We start from the raw sequence: 10,922 nt of genomic DNA, 5'->3' as shown, positions 1-10,922 counted from the left end.
AAGTGGCCACGTTGGAATGCAGGTTCGGTCAATGAGTTCAATGAGTGGGATAAATATTTTCTCGAGCATTTTTTACATTGATATTTTTGATCATCCTCTATTAGGAAGTATTTTTAGGTCGGGTAATTTGATTCACGTAGTATTTTTTATTCAGAAGAATTATTCGATAAAAAAATGGTTTTATTGGTGAGCATGAATATCAGGAGGTGCAATCTATTCTACATGTTATTGCAATCAGTGAGGGCAGAACTTACTTCTACCAAAACCCAATTGTTAGAAATTTGATTGGATCGAGATCATTGTGACAGTGAAGGATATGACCATGGATGTTGTTCAAAGGTCACTCATGTTCGAAGATGAGTGCATTTTGGTGGATGAAGAGGATCATGTCATTAGCCATGACTCAAAATACAATTGTCAGTTGATGGAGAAAATAGAGTCAGAGAATCTATTGCATAAAGCTTTCAGTGTGTTTCTATTCAATACACAATATAAATTGCTTCTTCAACGATGTTGTGCAACAAATGTAACATTCCCTTTAGTATGGAAAAATACTTGTTGCATCCATCCTCTCTACAGGGAGTCTTAGCTCATTGAGGAGAACAATATAGAGGTCAGAAATTCAACCCAAAGGAAGTTGTATGATGAACTAGGCATTGTTGTAGAAGATGATCCAATCTGTCAGTTTGTGCCACTTGGTCGCATACTTTATAAGGCTCTTTCTCATGGAAAGTGGGAAGAGCATGAATTGGATTACCTTGTTTTCATTGTTTAGGATGTTGCCTTGCATCCTAATCCGGAAGAGGTTTATGATGTTAAGTACGTAAGAAAAGAGCATTTGAAGGAGCTCATAAGGAAAGCAGGAAAGGTGAAGATGAAACTACAGCAACAAATGAACAAGCATGGACCCTTTAGCAAGAAGGAAAAAATGAAAGCTCTGTTATCAATTTTTTATGTACTGTTGTAAGCCTAGCTAAGACAGAGACCCTCAGGCAAGTTAAAGTATAGGTCATGATTAAGGGGAGGTCTTATAAAATCAAGAAGTCATCCATCCATGTTCACAAGACGAGGAGTCGTTGATGTGAGATAGCGAGGAATTAATAGTGAGCGGGAGTCGACAAGGTTTAGATAGATAATAAATATAGTCAATGCAATCCCTGTAGATTCTTCCACTAAATTGATGTATAAATTTCAATGACTTAAATGCAATTATCAAGCTCTGAGTCAAGTCTTCAACTCTAAAAAAAAACAGTCCCACTGGACTTGCAAAATGATTGCATAACATGACTACCACTCAACAACGCTTAGATATACTTTATACAACCAATTTGGATAATCGCCATAGGTTTTGTAACACCACTAATCAAGGTCTCTTGAATTAAAAGTTCGTGATATTATTATCCATGCTGCAAGGCAACGGATATTGCAATATTATTATCCAGTGCGTCGCGGGGGCGAGCGGATATCTGTGTAAGAGACAGAAAGTATGACTGTGGATCTCTGTGTAGGAGACAGAAAGTAAATGATTTTTATTATTCTATCTAACAATAATAAAAGCGACTACGGCTTCACTTCTTCAAACTTTGGGAAAATTCAGGGCAAAGAAAGTGGTGTGTTAGAGAGAGGCATTGAGAAAGGAAGCAATAATGGATTTCACTTGCAGCAAGCAGCGACACCATGCGGTTCTCGTTCCTTTTCCTGCGCAAGGCCACATAAATCCCATGATGCAGGTGGCCCTGAAGCTTGTGGACGAGGGATTCTTTATCAGTTTTGTGAATACAGACTACAACCGTTCTCGCATAGCAGAGGCTAACAAAACCAGTTTGAGTAACCACACGATGATCCGCTCTGTGGTCGTCCTTCCAATGATCCTCGCACCCACATTGCCAAGCTATGTGATGTCACAGAAAACGTGATTGTCCCGTTTCTTGATAATGATTGCAGAGATGAAGAGAAGAGTGATGAACTTGAGGGAGAATGCGATTGCTGCAGTTAAGGAAGGTGGTTCATCTGACACAAATTTCCGCAACTTCGCTACTGCAATGAAAACCGTAGAAAACTAATTGATTGACGCTGCTGAGTGCTGGTAGCATTCGCTTCTGGGAACAACTACGATCTCAGTGTAATAATATGTTGAATAGCTTTGCTTCTGACAAATGGAATTAAGGTTTCAATAATCTCCTTGTTAAACATTTTTAATCTTTAGCTACCTTTATGCGTAGATATTTTGATCAAGTCAAAGAAGAGAGCATCAAAACTTTGCAATGTCCCCTTTTCATACATTCAAGCAGATCTTCGGACACTATCAAACTGACTTGCATAAGCAAGGTTGTTAACGATTGCACCATAGATGGCCCCATTGTGTACATAACATTGCTTGCTCCACACATGATGTTCTATAGTAGGAAAAAGCTCTTTCGGTATGGTAACTGCTCACACAGGAAAATCTTGATGACATGAAAGAATTATATGGGGATGTTATATCATTGAATGCACTTTGGTTATCCGTGTGGATCAAAGAAACCCTAGTTGTCTCCATTATGTAGTAAATGCTTGGTCAAACATGCGCACAAGTGAGCTACAACAGCTACTTTTGGGGAAATTCCAAGTTTACTACTTTTGGGAAAAGCCGAGATGATTTTCGGTATTTGTAGGAGTTGGAACCCGTGGTAAAAGCCATGACCAGTGAACAAAGGGAATCAGCAAGGTGCTTTCCTATAAAAAAGAATCATCATCAAGAAATGTATGCACAGGTTATGGTGCTCACTATGGTCGAAACTGAATTTGATTGGACATCGTCACCAAATTAATAGAGTGTTAAGAGCAGGATGCTACAGCCCGATGAGAAATGGCTACACTCAAGGTGGTATGTGTGCAGAGCAGCATACTCACAATAATCATGTCCACCAGATTAAATGTGCCACACTATGATCATGAGCATCTTCACTGGTGTCCTTTTAATTAGTGGGATGAGGGACCATGGCAGACACATTATTCAACTCATTTGTACTTGAATGTATTGGTTACTCAACAAATGTTTTGTAACACACCATCACATCAGGCCACATCCACCCATGACAAATATATCATTTTACATCTGCCTGCCTTGCTAAGTGTTGTGGGGAAAAATGCCTATGCAGGACGATCCTATCCACCTAAGGTGTGACAGTGCCTTAGCAACAAACAAAAACAGCTATTCTAGTATTCTTCCTTTATGAATTAAGAATGAAGAGAGATGGATGGACTAACCGGTGTCTTCCGTTTGTCCCTCGATCCGGTTTCTCTTCTCTTTGAGAGTTCCCTGCTACTTGCCTTCTCGCTCGCCCAGCTTCAACAGGTTCCTGCAAGATCACAAGAAGGGAACACTACACAAAGACATAGATTCATATTCATAACTAGTTCAGGATTAGAAATAAACCAAATACACTAATGCAATCATACATCAAAGACACACCAACATATAGGAGAAACCAAGATAGATTTATTGATGAATAACAAGGTTCAGGAGGAGATACAACCAAGAGGGCTCCAATCCAGCATCTACCTCCCAGCGAATGAAACTCCTATCTTCACCTCCCTTCAAAGCATTAAGCACCCAATGATTCCAATCTCAAACCAACAGCAATTCTTTGCAATAACAAAATTCCAGCCTCCTGGATCTCATGGAGGAGAGATCCATATATAGATGTTTGGAGAGAGGATGAGTCAGCTTGAGATCTGACTAGTGTCCTCTCCCTCTGTCAGTTCTTGCTTCCACTTGGAGACTAAGAGCCTCTTACTCATCAATAGTCGAATTCATTGAGGCAAGTGTCATTGGAGAAGATTCTGGAAGCTTCCAGGGTCTTTCCACCTCGTTGAATGAACTTGCCATTTGTCATTTCCCGCTCAGCGCACCCTGGTAGTGCTTCTACCTGCGTTGCAGTGCACCTAGCCAGTGTAATCTCTGCATTTCAGCGCAGACAGCTAGTGGAGCCTCTGAATTGATCCTGAATTGACTTGTTTTTGAGCAGTTTCTGGTGGAGAACTTCTGTGAATTGCTGTGGTTTGTTAGCCTTGTTCCTCTAGGGGCAGGAACAACATGTTTAGGGACTTCGGATCCCTTAGATTATGGACATTTCATGCTTATAGTTGTAAGGCACAAAAATGTCTATAACAGTTGCCCCCTAAAGTATGAGGCTGTTTATCGGGTGAAATGCTTTATTAGGAGGATCCGAAGTTCATCCAATGCTGGGAGGAGACCTGTAATAAGATACAATACAATACATTATTTTTCATACTGCTTTCATGATCTAGCTGAGGCAGGCATTCCCATGCTCAGCTTTATAAATTCATTTTTCTGTACATAGAACAGACAACCGTCTGATGGTAGACTGATAATTTTGATGAAATTATCATCCTTTGGGTAGGATGATTATCTGCTGCAATGATGTACATGTCAATGTCTTTATCTTTCTTGAATATATATCGCAGCCCAGATGGATGAAACTAGATCCGGGGTCTTCAAACTCGTTCGATCTTCACTCTAAGTACAAGTCGATCCATGTGAGAAATGTTCTGAAGTCGAACATGGAAAGACATCGCTTGATTACCGGTCAATGAGGTAAACCGTTAACAAGCGCGAGAGGAATCACCGATAATGATAATGACCCTCAAGGTACTGCAGTACAATTCACGTGGTGTGAATAAAAGACTTGGCGTCGAACACCACGCAAAATCTTTCGGTCGAAGGTCATTGATGTATATCTGTTGCCGGAAGTGAGAAACTTGCCATTGGGGCATGCAAGCTTCAAAGTACTGAAGGGGGTGTTCCTAGATCAACTTCTTGGATAGTGAGCTGATGTCGACAAGAAGCGATCCGTCAAAGGAGGGCCTTAATGTATCCCACATCAGTGACACGGAACGGAGCAAATGATTTTGATGGAGGTGAAAACGATCTGATGATATATGATTCAGGGTGGCGGTCATGAAAAGAATGAAGGATAATGTATGGTAGTGGATGGGACACAGGTGACTTCTCTGAACGACTTCTCTTGAACATATGGCGACACTTATGCGATGGATCGGTAGCATTACCCCAAATATGGATGGTATGGCGAGACCATGGTGATGTGACCGGTGAATGAAACAACCCAACCCGATTGTGGTACAGAGGAAAAGTGTCATGTTCAAGAGCGACTTGCTACCATCAAAGTTTTCTTGAGTTTCTGCCAACTTTTCCCCAGTCATTACTGACCAGTACCTCTTTATTTTTGTCAAGCTTGAGGAGGATAACATATGCTTGTTCTATAACTTGCCCTTCGGGCAAGCCCATCGCTATGTTTTAACGAGCCTAGCGATAGTGAAACTCGTTCTCGTCTAAAGACAAGTTTGTCGCTATTTAATGTTTTTAACGAGTCTAACGACAAAGATAACTCGGTCCTTTTCATTTTTAGAGAGTCTGAAAAGGTACGTAAAGTCAACTCCGAAAGTCCTTTTTCGTCATCTAATCCCTTAAGTCCGGAAAAGTATAAAACAATACAGAAGGGATGGATTTTCGATATCTTTAACGAGCCGAATAAAACAAGCGCTCGATGAAAACTCGACAATCTTTTCATATTTCACGAGTCAGATGAAAAGAGCTTAAAGAAGACTCGTCTTTTTGAGGAACGAGTGATAAAATGGGTTAGCAGCTGATTCCAGGTACGGGTTGGAATTTTCCAAATCACGGCAGTGTCACAAGGATGGCTAGTGAAATCACTCTTCGCAGCTGTCCCTCAAAATGGGTAAACAATCATATGGAGGTGAATGATCGGCCAATGAAAAGTGGAGGTGGTGGGCAAACACGACCAAGGCTTTAATGGCTGATGTCGCTACATTCACGGTGGTTATTTACCGGAATAGTTCATTTTTTAACGAGCTTAAACGCGGGTGGAAACATTTGCTCGATCTTATGTTTTTTTTTTAACGAGCATGAACTATGTGCTAAAACTGCTCGGATCTTGCGTTTATTTTTTAACGAGCATGAACTATGTGCTAAAACTGCTCGATAACATGGTCTAATTTTGATACTATTGGTAGGATGGCCGGTAGCGCGTCTCTTCACGTAGCCAACAGATCCTATGTGCAGCATGCCTTGGAGTGTCTCCAACCGAAAATATTCAACTGGTGTGATGCAGTACTTCTTCAGATGAAAAGTCAGTTAACCAAGGTAAAGGACAGGAAGTTGAAGAACTTTGTGTTTGGTTCTATTCTGATCGCCTTTGCTTTGGAGAAGATACCACTGATGCAGCCACAATACATTGCACTCGACTTGCCTTCTCCTACTGAACCACGCATGCAGAGATGGGTTGATCACATGTCTAGGCATGCCGGTCAATCTCAGATTTCTTTCACTGATACCTTCTTCAGGTGGTTCGAGCGTCAGGAGATGGTCTATTCCGAGTATCCATATGTTGGTATGGACTTCCGGGGTTCGAGCAGTGGGGCGCTATTAGTAAAATCTTCGACCATATCACTGTTTACTGTTTTTATTTATAATGTCCTTGTGCTTTATTCTATCAAGACTTTAATCAAACTCATGTGTGCATGCAGATGTTGGTCCTGTTTGTCCAGCAGTTCGCCCGAGAGCGCCAGCCGCTGCCCCAGCAGGGGAGACTGCTGGGAGGGTTATTCTTCGTGACCTTGATGTGGCCGAGACCCTTACAGCTGTGCAGGAGCAGGTTGAGAGCCTTACTCTCGGCATTCCAGATGTGAGGATCGACGAGTTACCTTTACAGTTGCAGCGGCATACAACTGGTGTGCCTAGACGATGGACTCGTCCCTTACGCATGATCGCACAGGCCGTGACGTGCTATCATGAGCATCACTAGACTAGGGTGCCCCCTAGTACTTTTAAGTTTTTGGGTCATGTGACTGATTTTGTCTTGGTTACAGAACATTATATGTAAACCATAAACAGCTTATATATATTTTGATTTTCGGGGTTTTATTCTGGTTGAGTTATGTGATCCACATGTACAATACTGATGAAGTGTTTCTTTTTATAAATGTCGCAAATGTCTATCTAACACATAGTTTGCTAATGAGTCGGTTAATGTGTTTAAGTTTCTGGAAATATGCTGGTATTGAATTAAATCAAACTGTCTTTCCAAAATCTTAACCCTTAGGAACATGCGATAAATAGCTGGGTTGCGGACGGAATATATACCATTGAGTTGAAGTATTATGAGTTGTGAGTCTAGCCTGACAATTAGTCGGCGTACACCATGGGTGATGGCATCAGAGAGCAGTTCTATCAACGCGCTATACTCAGCGCTGTTATTTGTTGATTGCCCAATACATACACCTCTGAAACTTACTAACTCGCCGCTTGGATCAAAAATGGCCCAGGCTGCGGAGGACAGGTTCCGCGAACTACGACTCGCTCCGTCGGCGTATCCCACACATGTCTCCAGAAGGTTTGACATCTGCAATAAATGTAAAAAGGTGGATTACTCGACCAAAACAAACACTTTAGCGAAAACAAAATACAACAAAAGCATACAGGTTACTATTTAAGCATAGTAACGCTTGAGGTACAACCCATTACGGGGCTGCGCCAGTGGAATTCCGTCATAATCCATTAACTCGTAGGCTCCTTTTGCTAACACTCGTTTAACAATATAGGGGCCCATCCATAAAGAATTAAATTTACCCGCTCCCAATTTATCGGATTCTTGGTCGTAAAGCAAGACCAAGTCACCTTCTGAGAAGACACGGGGTTTGACATTTTTTTCGAACTGCGCCTTGACTCGTTTCTTATGGGCTTCGTTAGCCAAAGCGGCATCACGACGGGTTTTATCCAATTGGATTAATTCCAAGAAACCGGCCTCTTCTTCTGAAGTTCCGGGGAGGAGATCAATTGCGAGTTTAAGAGATGAGATTTCACACTGGACTCGCATGACTGCTTCCAGGCCATACACCAGTTGGAAAGGTGTGAACCCGGTCGCATTCCTTACCGATGTTCGGTAAGCCCACAAGGCTGAGTACAGGATTAGGTGCCACCTTCTTTTGTGAACTCCGATCATCCTTTGCAACATACGTTTTAGGACTTTGTTGATCGCTTCAACCTGTCCGTTGGCTTGCGGATAATACGGGGTAGAGCTGTCGTGAGATAGCCCTAGCTTGGCAGCTAATTCAACCATCATGTGATTGCGAAAATGCGATCCATGATCCGTAACTATAGCCTGTGGTACGCCGAATCTAGCGACTACATGATTGAAAAAGAAAAGGGCAGTTGTTTCACCGGTGTTATCTAATGTAGGCATCGCCTCGGCCCATTTGGTAAAATAGTCAACGGCGACATAATATACCCATGCCCCCCGGTCGAGGTGGGGTTACATGTCATGAAATCGATGCCCCATTTGGCGAAAGGCCCAACAACGACTATTGGCTGTAAAGGTGCGGGTGGTCTTCTGGTTTTGTTATCAAAAATTTGACAAGCATGGCAACTTCTGACTGTGGTTATGCAATATTTGAACATGGTTGGCCAGAAGTATCCTGCTCGTAAGATTTTTTGTGCTGTAGCATATCCAGATTGATGCCCCCCTCACGCGCCTGAATGACACTCATTCAGGGCTTTTTCGGCCTCCTCATGGGTGAGGCACCTTCTCAGAACTGTATCGATACCACGACGGTAAAGCGTATCACCGACAATCATGTAGTCTTTTGCTTGGTATCGTATACGTTTTTGTTCTGAGTGAGAGGTGTTAGGCCTGAACTTTTGGGTTTGGAGATAAATTATTATATCTTCATACCACTCATTGCTTGTAGATATCAGAAACAAATTCTCGTCCACGATTGATTCTTCGGATGTTTCATCGTTGGACGACGATGGGAGATCACACAATAATTCTGCGAAAACTAGAGCTTTCTTTGATTTGGATTTTACGAATTCCAGATCAAACTCTTGAAGGATTGCTATCCATTTTGAATATTTCCCCCCCAGCAACTGTCGCGACAATATATAAGTCATGGGGTTACAATCAGACAAAATGGTAGTTTTCCGAAAGAGGACATAGTGTCGAAACCTTTGTATCGCTTGAACAGCTGCAAGCGCTAGTTTTTCAACATAAGAATATTTACTTTCTGTATCATTTAAGCTTCTACTTAAATAATATATAGGGTGTTCGATTCCATCGACTTCTTGAACTAAAACCATCGCAATGGTCGTATCCGCTGCAGCCAGATACAGGTTAAAATATCTTTGATAGTCCGGGGCGTACATTAATGATGCTTTTACTAGAGAATCTTTCAGAGCGTCAAAGGAAGCTTGCGCCACCTGATCCCAGATAAAAGGTACATCCTTTTTCAAAAGACGAGTATAACCTTTAGCAAGTTCTGCGTAATTTGGAATGAACCTCCTCAGAAAGTTTGCTTTCCCTTGGAGTTTCTGAATCTGAAGCAAGTTTGAAGGTGGAGGCAAATTTATGATTGCCTGAACCTTACAGGGGTCGAGACGAATCCCATCCTTGGAGACTACAAAGCCAAGTAAACGACCAGAGCTGACGCAAAATACACATTTGTGTGGATTGAGTCGTATCTTGTAGTGTCGGCAACGTAGAAATATCGCTCTTAAATGCTGCGGATGATCAGTCCGCTTTTGCGAATGAGCCGGAAGGTCGTCGAGGTATGGTTGAACGATGTTCTTGATTTCATGGAAGGCATAATTCATTGCCCTCTGAAACGTCGCCCCAGCGTTCTTTAAACCAAAGGGTAATTTTTGATATGCGAATGTGCCCCAAGGACAAATGAATGCAGTCTTTGACTGGTCCTGTGGGCGGATATTTATTTGATTATACCCGGAGAATCCATCCATAAATGAAAATATTTCACATCCAGCGCATTCATCAATTATCTAGCCGATGAAGGGTGTAGGGTAGTTGTCTTTTGGACAAGCTTGATTTACATCCCTATAATCGATGCACACTCTAATTGTTCCTTGTTTTTTCATAACAGGGACAATATTCGATACCCAATCTGTTAGAGGAACCGGGTAGATGAAACCACCATGGAGAAGTTTTTCAACTTCTGCCTTAATTGCAGCGGCTTTCTTGGGGTGCACCTGCCTGAGCCGTTGTCTTACTGGTTTGACATCAGGATACATCTTAATTTCATGTTCAACGATACTCGAGTCGATGCCTGGCATTTCATCATATGACCAAGCAAAGACATCTCTGAGTTCGTGGAAAAGAGCGTTATATATTTCCAGTTCTGAAGGAGAACAACATTTGCCAACATAAATATTCTCTACAACATCTGCTTTGGTTGAGATATTTATGGCTATAGTCTCTTCAATATTGGATAGGTTCCGCTCGGAATCCACCGTATTTACAGTATTTGATAGGAATTCAAAGACTGAAGGGCGATAAAGGTCGTCTTGAGTATCTTCTTCATAATCTGGAAGAAGGGAATGATGGTGGCAATCATTCCATGGTGCCCCTTCAATCAACATTGATTGTAGAATTCCTTCGTCGGTTCCATGCACTCGCGACCAAGGATCTAAAGGGGTACCATATTCTCTAGACCTATCTACCCAAACGCTTGATGAGCGTTGACTTGGGTTCGCCTCCCATGCCAGAAACATTGATTGCTACAAAATTTCTATTGGGCTTGGGGGCAAAACCATTGCATGATCCATGTCGATATCGTCTTCTGAGATCTTCGTGGAAGATATCATATTGTAGGTACCTATCGACGCTACTTCCGCCAAATTGCTTGGTGGTGGAAAAGCGAAAGTTCCCATTAGTATAGGATCTTTTAGTAGTCCTACTCCGATATTCTGAAGCGAATGAGGGCTTCCATGGATCATGGGAATGCTTCCTGTAACTTGTGAACCATTTGGGAGGAAGTTTTGTTGGTCGACGATCGTAATCCCTCCTTGAAAGGGGAATGCAATCTTTCTA

The 10,922-nt window shown here is 42.0% G+C and overlaps 1 pseudogene; it reads left to right on the top strand.

Annotated features, from left to right (window-relative positions):
- Positions 1-322: 322 nt before the first annotated feature.
- LOC149250147 (isopentenyl-diphosphate Delta-isomerase I pseudogene) lies at positions 323-967 on the top strand (annotated as a pseudogene).
- The last annotated feature ends 9,955 nt before the right edge of the window (positions 968-10,922 follow it).

Source organism: Pinus tabuliformis, chromosome 7, assembly GCF_031772625.1.
Source record: "Pinus tabuliformis cultivar Carrire ecotype Pingquan chromosome 7, CPIR1, whole genome shotgun sequence".
Lineage (NCBI taxonomy): Eukaryota > Viridiplantae > Streptophyta > Pinopsida > Pinales > Pinaceae > Pinus > Pinus tabuliformis.
Note: the sequence above shows the minus strand (reverse complement) of the source record. Positions and strands in the feature narration are given on the sequence as shown.